We start from the raw sequence: 18,719 nt of genomic DNA on the forward strand, positions 1-18,719 counted from the left end.
GTACATTTATGCTGTGTGTCATAGAAACATCAAAACATAGAATGTGGCGGCAGATAAGAACCATTTGGCCTATCTAGTCGGCCCAATAATCTAAATCCTATCAATAGTCCCTGGCCCTATCTTATATGAAGGATAGCCTTTTGCTTATCCCATGCATGTTTAACCCCTTAAGGACACTCCCGCTCCTGATCTATAACGCGGGGCCACGGTGGCGTCATAGCAGGTCGGGCCGGGACCAGTGGCTAATAGCGCACGGCATTGATCGCGGTGCCGTGCGCTATTAACCCTTTAGATGCGGCGTTCAAAGTTCAAAATCGAGGCATCCCGAACAGCTTACAGGACAGCAGGAGGGTCCCTACCTGCCTCCTCGCTGTCCGATCGCCGAATGACTGCTCAGTGCCTGAAATCCAGGCATGAGCAGTCAAGCGGCAGAATCATCGATCACTGGTTTCCTATGAGAAACCAGTGATCAATATAAAAGATCAGTGTGTGCAGTGTTATAGGTCTCTATGGGAGCTATAACACTGCAAAAAAAAAGTGACAAAAAAGTGAATAAAGATCATTTAACCCCTTCCCTATTAAAAGTTAGAATCACCCCCCTTTTCCCATGAAAAAAAAACACAGTGTAAATAAAAATAAACATATATGGTATCGCCGTGTGCGGAAATGTCCGAATTATAAAAATATATATCGTTAATTAAACCGCACGGTCAATGGCGTACACGCAAAAAATTCCAAAGTCCAAAATAGTGCATTTTTGGTCACTTTTTATATCATGAAAAAAAGAATAAAAATTGATCAATAAGTCCCATCAAAGCAAATATGGTACCGTTAAAAACTTCAGATCACGGCGCAAAAAATGAGCCCCATACGCAGAAAAATAAAAAAGTTATAGGGGTCAGAAGATGACAATTTTAAACGTATTAATTTTCCTGCATGAAGTTATGATTTTTTCCAGAAGTACGACAAAATCAAACCTACATAAGTAGGGTATCATTCTAATCGTATGAACCTACAGAATAAAGATAATGTATCATTTTTACCGAAAAATGTACTACGTAGAAACGGAAGCCCCCAAAATTTACAAAACAGCGTTTTTTTTTCTTCAATTTTGTCTCACAATGATTTTTTTTTCCGTTTCACCGTAGATTTTTGGGCAAAATGACTGACGTCATTACAAAGTAGAATTGGTGTCGCAAAAAATAAGCAATCATATGGAATTTTAGGTGCAAAATTGAAAGAGTTATGATTTTTTTTAAAGGCAAGGAGCAAAAAACGAAAATGCAAAAACGGAAAAACCCCCGGTCCTTAAGGGGTTAAACTCCTTCACTGTATTTACAGCTACCACTTCTACAAGAAGGCTATTCTATGCATCCACTACTCTCTCAGTAAAGTAAAACTTCCTGATATTACTTTAAACCCCTTAAGGACTTAGCCCATTTGGGCCTTAAAGGGGAACTCTGGTGGGAACAAGTAAAAAAACTAATGTTTTCAAATCAACTGGTGCTAGAAAGTTAAACAGATTTGTAAATTGCTTATATTAAAAAAATCTTAACCCTTCCATTACTTATTAGCTGCTGTATAAAACAGAGAAATATGTTAATGTCTGTTCTGTCTTACCACAGTGCTCTTTGCTGACACCTCTGTCCGTGTCAGAAACTGTACAGAGTACAAGCAAATCCCCATAGCAAACCTCTCCTGCTCTGGACAGTTCCTGACATGGACAGAGGTGTCAGCAGAGAGCACTGTTGTCAGGCTGGAAAGAACTTCACAAATTTCTCTGTAACATATCTGTAGTATACAGCAGCTGATATGTACTAGAAAGGTTAATATTTTTAAATAGAAGTGATTTACAGATCTGTTTTACTTTCTTGCACCAGTTAATTTAAAACCATTTTTTTCCCACCGGAGTTCACAATTTTATTTTTACGTTTTCGTTTTTTCCTTCTTGCCTTCCAAAAATCGTAACTTTTTTATATTTTCATCTACAGACTAGTATGGGGCTTGTTTTTTGCGAGACCAGTTGTCCTTTGTAATGTCATCACTCATTTTACCATAAAATGTATGGTGCAACAAAAAAAAAAAAACTATTTGTGTGGGGAAATTGGTAAGAAAACTGCAATTTTGAAAATTTTGGAAGGTTTCGTTTTCATGCTGTATATTTTACGATAAAATAGACCTGTTTTCTTTATTCTGTGGGTCAATACGACTAAAATGATACCCATGATTGCATACTTTTCTATTATTATACCACTTAAAAAATCGCAAACTTTTAAACCAAATTAGTCCGTTTAAAATCCCTCTATTTTGCTGACCTATAACTTTTTTATTTTTCCATATAAGTGCAGGATGAGGGCTCATTTTTTGCACCGTGATCTGTAATTTTTTTGATACCACATTTGCATATATAAAACTTTTAATACATTTTTATCAATTTTATTTGGAATAAAATGTTATATAAATGCTGCAATTTTGGACAATTTTACATTCACACCGTTCACCGTTTGGGATAATTAACATTATATTTAATAGTTCAGATATTTACGAATGTGGAGATGCCAAATAGGTTTATTAAAAAAAAACTATTTTACACTTTTTGTGGGTAAAATGGGGAAAAACGGACAATTTACATTTTTATTGGGGGAGGGAACTATACAATTTTTTTTACTTTCATTACTTTTATTTTTACACTTTAATAGTCCCCATAGGGGACTATTTATAGCAATCATTCGATTGCTAATACTGTTCAGTGCTATGCATAGGGCATAGCACTGAACAGTGTTATCAGTCATCTTCTGCTCTGGTCTGCTCGAACTCAGACTAGAGCAGAAGACCTGTGGAAGGCAGTGGAGGCAGGTGAGGGGACCTCTGTCTGCCGTTCTGGATGATCGGATCTCCACAGCAGCGCTGCCGGCGATCCAATCATCCATTTTAGTGTCCGCAGTGCTGCAGATGCCGTGATCTGTATTGATCATGGCATCTGAGGGGTTAATGGTGAACATCCGCATAATCGCGGATGTTGGCCATTACCGGCAGGTCCCTGGCAGCCGGAACCTGCCGCGCATGACCCGAGCATCGCTTCTTCTTTTAAATATGCTCTCCTCCTTTACCGTGTTGATTTCCTTTATGTATTTAAAAGTCTCTATCATCTCCCCTCTGTCTCTTCTTTCTTCCAAGCTATACATGTTAAATTTTATCCTACAGTCCATGTATTAGCTTACGAGCTCTTCTCTGAACTCTCTCTAGAGTATCTATATCCTTTTGGAGATACAGCCTCAAGTACTTTGCACAATACTCCATGTGAGACCTCACCAGTGTTCTGTACAGGGGCATGAGCACTTCCCTCTTTCTACTGCTACACACCTAAGCATTCTGCTAGCATTTCCTGCTGCTCTATTACATTGTCTTCCTACCTTTAAGTCTTCTGAAATAATTACTCCTAAATCCCTTTCCTCAGATACTAAGGTCAGGACTGTGTTAAATATTCTATATTCTGCCCAAGGGTTTTTACGCCCCAGGTGCATTATCTTGCACTTATCCACATTAAATTTCAGTTGCCAGAGTTCTGACCATTCTTTTAGCTTTCCTAAATCCTTTTCCATTTGATGTATCAGTCCGGGAACATAAACCCTGTAACATATCTTTGTGTCATCAGCAAAAAGACATACCTTACTATCGAGACCTTTTGCAATATCACTAAGATAATCAAAATTGGTCCCAGTACAGATTCCTGAGGTACCCCACTGGTAACAAGACCTTGCTCTGAATATACTCCATTGACTACAACACTCTGTTGTCTGTCACTCAGCAACTGCCTAATCCACTATGGGAGTCCAAGCTCAATGACTGCAGTTTATTGATAAGTGTTTTATGTGAGACAGTGTAAAAAGCCTTACTAAAATCTACATATACAATGTCTACTGCCCCTCCGCCATCTATTATTTTAGTCACCCAGTCAAAAAATCTATAAGATTTGTTTGACATGATTTTCCTGAAGTAAACCCATGTTGTTTTTCATCTTGCAATCCATGGGATTTTAGACCCTTTAGTAGGGTTTCCATTAATTTCCCCACTATTGATTGACTTACTAGCTTATAGTTGCTTGATTCCTCCCTACTATCTTTTTTGTAAATGGGCACAACATTTGCTAATTTCCAATCTTCTGGGACGACTCCTGTTACCAGTGATTGGCTAAATAAATCTGTTAATAGTTTTGCTTGCTCACCACTAAGTCCTGTGACTTATTTGTCTTCACTTTAGACAGCAAACGTAGAACCTCTTCCTCTGTAAAGACACATGCATCAAATGATTAATTAGTCTTCCTCCCTAATGGAGGTCCTTTTCCTTCTTTTTCTTCTGTAAAAACTGAACAGAAGTATTCATTAAGGCAGAAGGCTAGCCCTTTATTCTCTTCTACATACCTTCCTTCCTTTGTTTTTAATGTAATTATTTCTTGTTTTAATTTCTTTTTTTCATTTGTATATCTGAAGAATGTCTTATCTACTTTTTTCACAAACTAAGCTAGTTTTTCATCTGCCAGAGGGTTTAGAAGTTCTTATAACTTGCTTGGCCCCTTTCTGCCTAGTCTTGTAGGTTTCCCTATCTTCATTGCTCGGGGTTGTTTTATAATTACTTAATGCTAGCTTTTAGTTTTTTTTTATATTGGCCACTTCTGCTGAGTACCACAGTGGTCTCTTCCTTTTTCTGTTTTTACTGACAAGTCTAATTCAAGTTTCTGTTGCCTTCAATAATGCGTCTTTTAAGTAGTTCCATTTCTCCTGGACTCCATGTAATCCGTTCCAGTCTGATAGGGACTCATTTATGACTAATTTCATTTTTAAAAAGTCTGTTCTTCTCAAATCAAAAACTTTAGTTTTTGTGTGGTGTGACTCCTTCACTGTTCTTATATTAAACCACGCTGACTGGTGATCACTAGATCCAAAGCTTTCGCCTACAATAACATCATATACCAAATCCCCATTTGTGAATACCAAATCCAAAATGGCCTCTCTCCGGGTTGGCTCCTCAACCACTTGTTGTAGAGATAATCCCAGTAGGGAATTTAGAGCATCTGTACTCCTGGCAGAACTATCTATTTTGGTTTTCCAGTTTATATCCAGAAGATTGAAGTTTCCCATAATGATAACATTCTTAAGGGGTTAACCATAAAGAACATATGACATTGTACTCTGGCACTGACAATAGTAAAAGGAAAGTTAGGATAGGCTTCTCTAATTCTAATAGTTAATAGTCATTAACACATCATTATTGGGACATTAACATTTATGTGCTAAATAAAATAAATGTGTTAACACCTAGGAACAATGATGAATATCAGGCAAGAAAATATGTTGGTACTTGCACAGTAACAACAGAACATAGCACCAAAAAAAATACATGTGTAAAATGTCACCAGAGTTCATGTTACTAATTAGAAAGTGTAAGATAAGAAGAATTTTTTTTTATATTTCAGAATTGAAGTTCTGTGATGCTCTTTTATTATTGTAAACATACATTTTTTTAACAAAGAATTGTAAAAAAAAGTGTGTAAACGAAAATGTGCGTCAGAATTTGTTATTGATACATAAATATTATTACCATTATTATTATTACAGTATTATTATTACTATTATTATGTGCATAAGCTCTCAATTACGCAGCCATGTTGTGGTTTGTACAAGTCCTGAGTAAAATGAAGCTGCTGCACAGTACTCAGATTGGCTCTTAGGGCTGGGATTTTATTTGATGGGTATCTAAAGAAAATAAACTATGCCATGTGCAATATGATGCAGTATGAAGGGTCCATCTGGCAGCACACAACTTCCCACGGCTTCTTGGTTCAAAACCATTGGAACTGAGTACCACCATAAAGGTGTTTTACACATTGCTCTGCAGTGTGCATGACACTTGAAACTGTTACATTTTTTAAGTTTTGTGATGTCCCAGTACCGTATTGTATACCGTACCTTGTGTGGTGGTCCCCAAAGTCAGAGTTACTTTGTTCCAGAAGCATCCTCCTAGTGGAATAGCCCCTAGTCGCCTCTTTCTTATGCAATTCTGTGATGTGTACATGTATAAATAATTGTATATTTAATTAGTTATATAGTGTCACAGGACCTTAGGTCACATGACTCATGTTAATTCTATTAAGGTATGTTGAAGGAACTTTGGAGGTCTCATGCATGGTCACATGGTTAGACCATAATTCCTTGTAAAGTGAATGACAGATGGTATAGACCAGTGGGCTTAAGGCCAGCCCCTACCCATATAAGGGAGCTGCAACCAATTATCTCTCTCTTGCGCTCTTATTCCTGTACTGAAAAGCTGTAACAGCATATCTCTTGCGTTCCGGACTAGTGGAGAGAGAGAAGTGATCCGTGCAACTTACAAAGATAAGCTTAGGCCTGAAGCCTGCCAGCCTCAGCCTGAATATAATCGTGAGTTACGATATCAATACCCGCTATAACTAGTGTGACTGCTGGACATAAACTCAATCCCCTAAATCCAGCAGAACAGCACTTATTCCTTTTCTAAGCTCAGAACTCACGAGGTCCAAACCAACTGTCAGGATCGTAATAGACTCTTGTACAAAGACTGTTCCTGTTTAATGTTGCACAAAAGCTGCTGTAAAGGTTCCTACAGTTTTCTGAAAACCTCCGGTTGTGGACAATCATTTATTATACCTCCCTATCGTTCTTGGGACGTGTGGCGATAGGACAAGCATATACAGAGGACCCCTCACCCTGGCGTCATGAGTGATAAGGGTTAAAAAAGCACCCTTTAGTTACCGCACAGCTACAACCCATATACCCTACATCCCCAGGCTACCACAGTTTAATGTTCTAAAATGGAAATAAATCATAATTATAGCAATAAGATTTAACCCAATCTCTTTTCTAGCCATGCGTTGAATGTATGTCTTGTTTTCATTTATGTTCCTGGTAGGAAGGTACAATGTTTAAAAGATGTATTCTTCAATTTGTATTTTTTGACATACTTTACAGAATTCTTCTATCACCCTTAATTGGCCAATATCATTTCCTCTCATTAACGTTGTATGGGAACTGAGCTTTTAAACTGTTTTTGCAGGAAATGCTATCAAAACTGACATATTCGAATATGATTAATAAGATGTTTTCATACCATCATTGAAGCAAGCTTTATTATTGGGAAATTAATTCTGCTTAATATACAATACTTCTTTGTGAGCTAATTACTATTTAAGGTATGTTCGAGAAAAATATTCAATGTAATAATCCCCCCCAAAAATGTAAAAAAAGACAGGCTGCTGTCAGTATCAACCAGATAAGGCGCCATGATCTTCAAAGTTATATGATTAACTCATTTGTCTCACTAGTTCTGCTTTGCCTTTCCGATCTGTAACAGGCGATGTAAGGCTGTGTTCACATGTGCAGGTTTTTAATTGCAATTATTGAATACAAATGTAGGAATGGTTTTAAAAACAGGAGAAATCTCAGTCTTGCCTTAATACCTGTCCTCTATTTATGATCCATTCCTAGCTTTGCATTGAATAAATGTAACTAAAAACCTGAATGTGTGAATGCACCCTAAGACAGATGAGCATGTAAACAATTATGGTACATTGAGTTGGTGATCACATGATGTGTTACGTCTGCAATCTTTATATGTACAGGCATATGAAAACCATTTATGAGCCACAAAAAGTTTCATTTCAAAGTATGATAAAGTAATATTTTGAGAAATGCTGACCATTTTGTGACTCAAAAAAATTATTTCTATTTAAATGAATTGGGATTGCAAAAAGTGCAGAGGCATGCTGCAGAAAAAACTTTATACAGTGGTATAGACCAATTTTTTGGACAGAAATTTCACTAATAAATCTGCCACATGGGAATATACCCTAAAGTGATATTGTGACAACTGGCTTCTATTACTAGCAATGTGTACGTTAGGAACTGCAAGGAATTATATCTCTCTAAATCAATACAGTGATGTCCATAATTCAGAATACATCTGCAGTCACTATTCTATAATTAAGCTATTCCCTATCCACAATATAGGGGATGAAATGCAGACTGGTGGAGGTCCTAACCCTGGATCCAATGCCCATCCTGAGACTGGGGACATAATTAACCCAGGAATGAATGGTGCAAATATTGCGGACCTCTGCTGCTGCAGCACAGGTGTAGCCCCCAACACTCAGTCCAGTCCCTGTTCTCAAGATCAGAAGGGGTCCCAATAATTGGACCTCCACCAATCTGCTTGTTATCCCCTATTCTGTGGATAGGTGATAACTGTATGAGATGGAAATATTCCTTTAAATAACTGGTTGTAAGATTCTAAGTTAATACTTTATTAACCAGCATAAAGAGCAGCATATATGTTCCTTGTATATACAGTCCATTGATTTTTATGGAAATTAGGTAAATCCTGCAAGAAAATTGAACTGTTGCTGCCAGGTCCCCCGCATATTACTGTTGATTTGGGGTCACAGCATAGGACACCCTGTGATCAGCTATTCTTGGGGATAGCCTTTGAAGAAAAAAAGGATTGTCCAAAGTAGATGACCACTGTGATGTTTACCTTTGTAATTTATTTGGAAGCCTTTACATATAGTCAGCTGGGAAAAGGTTAATACTAAGTCTAATATGGTCAGTATGCATCCTGCTTTGACCCTATGTTAAAATAATATTGTCCATATTTTGTTCCATGATTCAATTAGATCAGACTGTAAACCAACACTTAAGGAATAAAATATCTGCCAATGGAATAAAATCTCATACGGTCTGGTAAGCATAATATAACCAGCCTTTAGCTATTAAACTCTTCTAACTATACAAACCTCTGGATATCAATATATAGTTTTCTTTTACTATAAAAAGCTTGGCAACAAGCCTTTGTAAGTTCAACATTTTATCTTAAAAAGTAAGAGAACCAACAAGATGAAAACATTCATCCTGGGTTCTTTTCCCCTAATTATTTGGAAAGAAGGTTTTTTTTTTTTTAATAGCCAGATATGCTTTATTAGTGTCAAGACTGTTGTAATGTTTTTTTGGTGGATACATTTTCAGAATCCAGTTTTGCCTACAGCTAGATCTGACAAATACAGTACAGCAAGGATTCTTTTTCCACTTACGTGTGACAATTTCATAAAGAAAGCATTTATGGTAATATGTTATAATAAACTCTGACAAGAGATGCTGGTGGCTATTTTAAAAAAGGAAATATTTTCTTCTCAATTGATTGGCGTTTTCCCTTATCTGTGTCATTTTCAGCTTAGATGCCCACGGTTATAGAGAATAGTGTAGACTTTAACTTTAGGTACCTGCACAGTGTTTTCTCCAGCTTATTCCTAAATTGACTGAAATTAAAAGTGTTCTTCAGCTGAATGGGTTGAGTTGCAATACCTGACACAGCTCATGACAAACGGTGCCATTGTGTCTGGAAAAAAAAACCTGTTTGGAAGTTTAGAATATAGAATTTACATGGTTATTTCTAGTTTATACCCACAAAAAAATTCTGGAAGATATGCAAAGCATTTCTTTCCAACCCTGTAGCAAACTATGCATGCAGGCTGAGGTATAAGTCATATATTTCATGAAAGATGCATTGTAGCTGCATTTGACTATTTTGAACTTGTTAGCCATCCGGGCAAAGGGTAAAGCTTACAAGGTCCTACTCTTAGGTACCTGGCAAGGATAACGTAAGTGATGGTGAGGCATTATTACATTGTAGTATAGATTGGCTAGGAGGACAAATCATTTTGACATTTAGAAAAACCTTTTATGGCTGTGGGGCTTTTTTATTTTAAATGCTTTATTTGTTTACTTATTTATTCCTATATAATGTAATTTAAAAAGGGTGTGGCTATGAGGCTAAGGGATGTGAATCAGGTTCAGAAGGGGGAACTATGAGGCTCAGGGGGTATAAATCAGGCAAATGGAGTGTAAATATTAGGCTGAGAGTAAGTGAATCAGCCTTAGGGGGTGGAACTATAAGACAGATGGGAATAAATCAGGTTAAAATGAAGTTCACTACCACTGAACTATTTAGGCAAAAGGGCAGATAGTTAACAAAATGTAAAATACCTGAATATTGGGAATGGGGGTACCTAGCAACAAATTAAAAAAAGGTTTGAATCAGGGATGACACAAAAACTTGTTTTATTCCATTGACTTCAGGTCATATTTAAATAACCATTGCCAGAACCAACATTTTGGACATAACTTATCATTACTTATACCCCATACTAAAATATAGTTACTTAGTTATTGAAATAATATCAGGATAAACTTTTCTCCATCTTCTTAGGGCACAAAATGACTAAATACATCAAACTTTATAACTACATGACAATGGTGGCCATCAGCGACATGCTGTTACGCCGAGCGCTCTGGGTCCCTGCTCCTCCCCGGAGCGCTCGCTGCGTTCACCTCCATGCAGCGCCCCGGTCAGACCCGCTGACCGGGAGCGCTGCATTAGTGTCACCGGCGGGGATGCATCCCAGTCCCCTCACCTGTCCCGTCCTCCATCAGCTCAGTCACGGCGCGCACGACCCCGCTCCCTAGGGCACGCGCGCGCCGGCTCTCTGAGAATTAAAGGGCCAGTGCGCCATTGACTGGCGCCTGGCTCAATCAGTACATTCACTTGTGTCCTCATTATTAAACCCACTTCCCCTTCCTGGTATCGCCGGATCTTGTTGCCTCAGTGCCAGTGAAAGCGTTCTTGTGTATGTTTCAAGCCAGTGTTCCAGACCCTCTGCTGTTGCCCCTGACTGCGATTCTTGCTGCCTGCCCTGACCTTCTGCTACGTCCGACCTTGCTCTTGCCTTATCCCTTGTTCCGCGCCTGTCACAGCCATCAGCTGGGGTTGAGTCGCTATCGGGTGGAACGACCTGGGGGTTACCTGCCGCTGCAAGTCCATCCCGCTTTGCGGCGGGCTCTGGTGAAAACCAGTAACCCCTTAGACTCCGTTCCCCTGGTACGGCCCACGTCATCACCCCACTGACACAGAGGATCCACCACCAGTATTCTCACTGCATACCCACCCGGATCCTGACACATGCATAGTATATGTAATATATGTTGAACATGTTTATCTAAAAACTAAAAAAAAGTAAGAAAGAAAACTAATATCTGAATTTCTTTTGATGATTTTTCACTTTTGCTCAAACTGGATGCCAATATATGCCATGAAATCTTAATGTTAAAGTTTACCTCATCTCTATTATTTTTCTAATCTATTTCATGTCTACCTGTGTTGTCTGGTCATAAAATACAACAGGTTAAATTACACTTTTGGACAAGTGATTTTGTTACGTTAAAATGTCTAATTTGAGTTCTCATCTCTACATGAAAATTGGTTCTGTCAGGAGGTGAATAATAATTTGGTTGTCTTGTATGTAACTGATTTAAGATCAAATAAGAGGCATCATTTGAGCATCAAAGTGTAAAAAGTATCAAACTTCAAAGCTCTTCAAAAAGTTGGAAAGCAACTAAGAACAATCTAAATAATTAGCAAATAAAGAAAGAAAATGCATGGGTTTCTTCCAAAACTTATTGGGGGACATTTATCAATGTTTTTATTTTTTTCTTACAATTTTTTTTGCTTATGTGTTACTTATTTATCAACTGCTTTCAGCCTGTTGATAAATTTTGTTCACTTCAGCACTTTTTCTTTTTTTGCTTAGGTAGTGGCTTTTTCTGCTCCATGTCTGAGTTGGAGTAAATTTAGTAGGTTTTTTCATGCGATGCAACTTTTTCGCGCCTTTCGCACTTGATAAAGCTCTGACCACTGCAAGTCAAAAATCCCTTTTTGCTTTGGTAAGCAAGATTTACATTTTTTGCTTAGGACACTGAACATGCAAAAAGTCGCAGAAAAAAGAGCGTAGTTGCACGTGCGACTTTTTTGCGACAATTTTAAGCAAAAAAAAAACCTACTAAATGCTTTGATAAATGTTCCCCATTGGGGATAAAGAGCTTATTCATCTTTCAAAATTCATGATCCTTAATAATTGATCAGTGGGGGCAACTCCCTGCAGCCATGCTGACTAACATTTTAAAGGGGTTATTCACTTAGGTTGCATTCACTACTACTTCTTCTCACGATTTTGAACTTTGAAATCGTACAAATCTGCATGTCAAGTTGTATCCATTGACTGCCATTCAATAATGATAGACAACAAATGCATCAGTTTTGATCCGCATCCGATTTTGTATGATTTAATATCGGAGGTAAAATTGTGGTTGACCACGATTTTTCATCCAGATTCAAAATCGGATTGAAATCGTGTCCGATTTTTTTATTATTTATGTCTATGTAAATTGCATGGAATTGTGTGACTGTGCTATTCTATCAGATTAATCACACACTATTTTTTTTACACATGCAAAGTAGACTTCAAAACACATACACTTCAAATATATAAAACTTTATTGCCATATTAATAACTGGATCAGATTTTTATAGAAAATCGGATGAAATTTTCATTTGTACGATTTTCAGATACGATTTGAAAATCAGATAGCAAAGAAATTTTTACATATGATTGTATACGATTTTTTTCAATCTGATTTTGTCCGGTTTAATGGTCCGATAATCGGATGGTTAATTTGTGATGTGAACCTAGCCTTAAAGGTGATTTAAGTATTTACCTGCCAGACAGTAATGGACATGCTTAGGAAAGATCTGTGCTTGTCTTGGATCTAAATAGCTGTGTTCTAAGACAACTATAATGTTGCTTCTATGTTTTTGTGAAAAGGATATTTCCTGTTGGAGTTCCCTTCCTCCAACTACTAGTGCCAGTAGCACTTGTTTGTAAGTGTAGGGTTACATATCATTTACCCCACCATTGCAGCACAGCTGCAGCCCTGTGGAGAATGACATCCCACCCAGCGGTCGCTCCACCCATTGAAACAAGGACAGACTCCGTCTGCAGGGGCCCCGTGCAGGAGATCGCGTGGTGTCCCAGCAGATCAGAAACTTATCCCTTTATCCTGTGGATAGGGGATAAGTTGTCTTTTGCTGCAGATGTCATTTAAAAAACAAAGACGAAGGTTCACGAAACACATGTCGAGGTGGTGATGGAGTGCATCACTCCTATTCACAAGCATATCTCATTCCGGTAATTGACCTCTTATGTTAACACATGAAGGTTACTTTTGCTAGTTATTGTACAATTGTATACATGATGTTGGGGCTTCAACAGTGCTGTGTTATAGGATAATGTTCTCTACTTTTATGTTTTTTTGGGGGATTTTAAGGTCCAGTAGTTTTTTAATGGGAGGGTCTCTACTTTTTTTGTATGGACATTTTCATAAAAGTTTTTTTGTAGTTTAAAGTGGTACTCCGGTAGAAAACTTTTTTTTTTTAAATCAATTGGTGCCAGAAAGTTAAACAGATTTGTAAATTACTTCTATTAAAAAAACTTAATCCTTCCAGTACTTATTAGCTGCTGAATACTACAGAGGAAATTATTTTCTTTTTGTAACACAGTGCTCTCTGCTGACATCACGAGCACAGTGCTCTCTGCTGACATCGCTGTCCATTTTGGGAACTGTCCAGAGCAGCATATGTTTGCTATGGGGATTTTCTCCTACTCTGGACAGTTCTTAAAATGGACAGAGATGTCAGCAGAGAGCACTGTGCCCGTGATATCAGCAGAGAGCTCTGTGTTTCAAAAAGAAAATCATTTCCTTTGTAGCATTCAGCAGCTAATAAGTACTGGAAGGATTAAGGTTTTTTAATAGAAGTAATTTACAAATCTGTTTAACTTTCTGGCACCAGTTGATATAAAGGGGCACTCCGCCCCTAGACATCTTATCCCCTATCCAAAGGATAGAGGATAAGATGTCAGATCGCGGGGGTCCCGCCGCTGGGGACCCCCGGGATCTACCGTGCAGCACCCACCTTTAGCGGCTTCTGAAACGGCTGGAGGTCCTCAGGCTGAGACCATCTCGACCACGAGGACGGAGCATAGTGACGTCACGGAGAGTGACGTCACACGGGGGGGAGCGTGACGTCACACGGGGCGGAGCCGTGATGTCACTATGCTCCGTCCCCGTGATCACCAGTAATCAGACCCGGAGCGAACACGCTCTGGGGACTGATTCTAACGGGGCGCGGCATGGAAGATCACGGGGGTCCCCAGTGGTGGGACCCCCGCGATCAGGCATCTTATTCCCTATCCTTTGGATAGGGGATAAGATGTCTTAGCACCGGAGTACCCCTTTAAAAAAAAGTTTTTCACCGGACTACCCCTTTAACTTTGTGAGTGTCAGTTTGTGTAGGTCCTATATTCTATATTCTACTGACACATATTGGTGCGGCTTGTAGAATTTTGTAGGTTCTATAATGTGTACGAACCTGGGAATAGGCCTCCTAAATAACAGTTAAATGGAATATTTGTTTTCTGTTAATGTATAATATAAATAAATAATGATCATAATTTATTTAGCACCAACATATTCAAAGTTCTGTATATAAATTGTAATTGCTTATATCAGTACCTGTCTCCAGTAGTACCCCCAATTCAGTTTCTCTGTCTCCTTTGTTCTCAACCTGCTGTTTATGTTCCCCAGGTTTTTTTTCTCACTTGTTACAACATTCAACCTCCTTGCTTGGATCCTCCTGTGCCGTCACTTGTTTTCTGCGTCTCTTTTTCTACACAGACAGCAAAAAAGGGTACAGACTAATCTTCCCATTTAACTTTTCCTCTCGTGTGGTCAAATGGTGTTGTGCAGCCCAATCCTTAAAGAGTCTCTAATGTTTTCACTTGCTGAAAATGAACCACCACTATGTTTTATAGACTTGTGCACTAGAAAAATTTTCGTTTAATTTCGTTTCGTTTTTTCGTTTTGGAAAAAAATTTCGGTTCGGCAATATTTTCGGTTTAGATTTTTCGGATACATTCGGTATTCGGGTATTCGGGTTGTTTTTTTTCGGATACATTCGGTATTCGGGTACATTCGGTAAATCTTTTTAGTCTTTTTTTGGACTTCAGCGATCCTAATAAATTATGGAGATACCTTTTTTATTAAAATTTCGCAGGGTATCACAAAAAAATCATAATAAAAAAGATACAGTAGTGATGGAAAAAATTGTATCTAATGAACTGTATCTTTTTTATTATGAAATGTTTATTCATTTTTAAACAGGGATCAATTTATGTGAGCGGGTAAAGCACTAAAAATGTAGCCGACAATAATGAAAATGTAGTGTGTGCGTGTTTTTCACTTTTTTTTTAAACATTTTTTAGGTAGTACTACTACTCCCAGCATGGGACACACTCTTCCATGATGGGAGTAGTAGTTACCTGTACTAATTGACAGAGCGCAGGGGTCCCTTGCGATCCTCTTGTATAATGTATAGATGCGGCGGCTGCTCTTCTATGGTCCCCTGCACTCACGTATATATACACATAATCATATTTCCCGCAGAGCTGTGATTGGCCAGATGGTTCCAGCCAATCACAGCTCTCTGTGAGAAATAGGAATATGTGTATATATACGGCCGTGCAGGGGACCATAGAAGAGCGGCCGCCGCATTCATACATTATACTGGAGGATCGCAGCGGGTGTCAGGAGTAATACCCGCAGTGATCTTCCCTTTACTACAAGTACTACCACTCCCAACATGGAGTACACTCTGCTCCATGCTGGGAGCTGTAGTACCTGTATTAATAGACAGATCGCAGCGGGTGTCAAAAGTTACACTCGCTGCCATATGTCTATTAATGCAGGTACTACAGCTCCCAGCATGGAGCAGAGTGTGCTCCATGTTGGGAGTATTAGTACCTGCAGTAAGGGACAGATCCCAGGGATGTCACTCCTCCTGACACCCGCTGCTATCCTCCTGATGTGAATGCCGGGATCAGCTGTTCTCAGGGCTACAGAGCCGGGAGAACAGCTGACGCTGAGCCGTAGATATACATCGTATATCTACTGCCCAGCAAGAACTTACAGTGAGCCTGCAATGTGTATATACAGTATACACATTGCTGTCTCACTTAACCCCTTGCTGAGCTGTGCGCTATGCGCAAGCCCAGCAAGGGAAGAGTTAACTTACACTGCTGGACAGTGTAGGTTAACCCTTTGGGCGGTATACACTTTATACAGCTATCTATAGATAGCTGTATACAGTGTATACAGAAGAGGAAGTCCAGCTTACTTCCCTGGCGTCCCGGGCCGGGTTCGTGTAGCTCCGCCCCCTAGTGATGACGTCATTGGGGGCGGAGCTACAGAAGGGAACAAGGCTAGTTAATCTGAAGCTCTGTTCACATTGTACGTTTTGTATAATGTGAACAGACCCTTCTGGCAGTGTCTACCCAGACAGGGAGACTCCAGCTGTTGCTAAACTACAACTCTCAGCATGCCCAGACAGCCAAAGGCTGTCTGGGCATGCTGGGAGTTGTAGTTTTGCACCAATTGGTGGCTCCCTGTTTGGGTAGACATTGCATCATGGGTGCTCTTCCCAGCGGACAGCGCCAAAAATGTCATAACCAATTTTTTGTGTTTTTTTCTTCTCTTTTCAGATCCGTGTATGCAGAGGATTACTGCGGATTCGATGGATTACGACGGATTATTTATTTTTTCCTTTAATAAAATGGTTAACGAGGGCTGTGGGGGAGTGTTTTTTTTAAATAAAATAATTTTTCCAATGTGTTGTGTTTTTTTTAATTTTTATTGAATTTTTAGGGTTAGTAGCGGAAGCTGTCTTATTGACGGAATCCATTACTAGGCCAGGGCTTAGTGCTAGCCCCAAAAACAGCTAGCGCTAACCCCCAATTATTACCCCGGTACCCACCGCCACAGGGGTGCCGGGAAGAGCCGGTACCAACAGGCCCGGAGCGTCAAAAATGGCGCTCCTGGACCTAGGCGGTAACAGGCTGGCGTTATTTAGGCTGGGGAGGGCCAGTAACAATGGTCCTCGCCCACCCTGGTAACGTCAGGCTGTTGCTGTTTGGTTGGTATTGTGCTGAAAATGAAAATACGGGGAACCCTATGCGTTTTTTTTTTTATTTAAATTAAAAAAAAAAAAAAAAAACGCATAGGGTTCCCCGTATTTTCATTCTCAGCACAATACCAACCAAACAGCAACAGCCTGACGTTATCAGGGTGGGCGAGGACCATTGTTACTGGCCCTCCCCAGCCTAAATAACGCCAGCCTGTTACCGCCTAGGCCCAGGAGCGCCATTTTGACGCTCCGGGCATGTTGGTACCAGCTCTTCCCGGCACCACTGTGGCGGTGGGTACCGGGGTAATAATTGGGGGTTAGCGCTAGCTGTTTTTGGGGCTAGCACTAAGCCCTGGCCTAGTAATGGATTCCGTCAATAAGACAGCTTCCACTACTAACCCTGAAAATTCAATAAAAAAAAAAAAAAAATACAACACATTGGAAAAATTATTTTATTTAAAAAAACACTCCCCCACAGCCCTCGTTAACCATTTTATTAAAGGAAAAAATAAATAATCCGCCGTAATCCATCGAATCCGCAGTAATCCTCTGCATACACGGATCTGAAACGAGAAGAAAAAAACACAAAAAATTGGTTATGACATTTTTGGCGCTGTCCGCTGGGGAGAGCACCCATGATGCAATATCTACCGAAACAGGGAGCCACCAATTGGTGCAAAACTACAACTCCCAGCATGCCCAGACAGCCATTGGCTGTCTGGGCATGCTGGGAGTTGTAGTTTAGCAACAGCTGGAGTCTCCCTGTCTGGGTAGACACTGCCAGGAGGGTCTGTTCACATTATACAAAACGTACAATGTGAACAGAGCTTCAGATTAACTAGCCTTGTTCCCTTCTGTAGCTCCGCCCCTAATGACGTCATCACTAGGGGGCGGAGCTACACGAACCCGGCCCGGGACTCGAGGGAAGTAAGCTGGACTTCGTCTTGTGTATACACTGTATACAGCTATCTATAGATAGCTGTATATAGTGTATACCGCCCAAAGGGTTAACCTACACTGTCCAGCAGTGTAAGTTAACTCTTCCCTTGCTGGGCTTGCGCATAGCAATTAAAAAATAAAAAAAAAAAACACATAGGGTTCCCCGTATTTTCATTCTCAGCACAATACCAACCAAACAGCAACAGCCTGACGTTATCAGGGTGGGCGAGGACCATTGTTACTGGCCCTCCCCAGCCTAAATAACGCCAGCCTGTTACCGCCTAGGCCCAGGAGCGCCATTTTGACGCTCCGGGCCTGTTGGTACCGGCTCTTCCCGGCACCACTGTGGCGGTGGGTACCGAGGTAATAATTGGGGGTTAGCGCTAGCTGTTTTTGGGGCTAGCACTAAGCCCTGGCCTAGTAATGGATTCCGTCAATAAGACAGCTTCCACTACTAACCCTGAAAATTCAATAAAAAAAAAAAAAAAAACACAACACATTGGAAAAATTATTTTATTTAAAAAAACACTCCCCCACAGCCCTCGTTAACCATTTTATTAAAGGAAAAAATAAATAATCCGCCCTAATCCATCGAATCCGCAGTAATCCTCTGCATACACGGATCTGAAACGAGAAGAAAAAAACACAAAAAACTGGTTATGACATTTTTGGCGCTGTCCGCTGGGGAGAGCACCCATGATGCAATGTCTACCGAAACAGGGAGCCACCAATTGGTGCAAAACTACAACTCCCAGCATGCCCAGACAGCCATTGGCTGTCTGGGCATGCTGGGAGTTGTAGTTTAGCAACAGCTGGAGTCTCCCTGTCTGGGTAGACACTGCCAG

This window comes from Hyla sarda, chromosome 1 (assembly GCF_029499605.1).
Source record: "Hyla sarda isolate aHylSar1 chromosome 1, aHylSar1.hap1, whole genome shotgun sequence".
NCBI lineage: Eukaryota > Metazoa > Chordata > Amphibia > Anura > Hylidae > Hyla > Hyla sarda.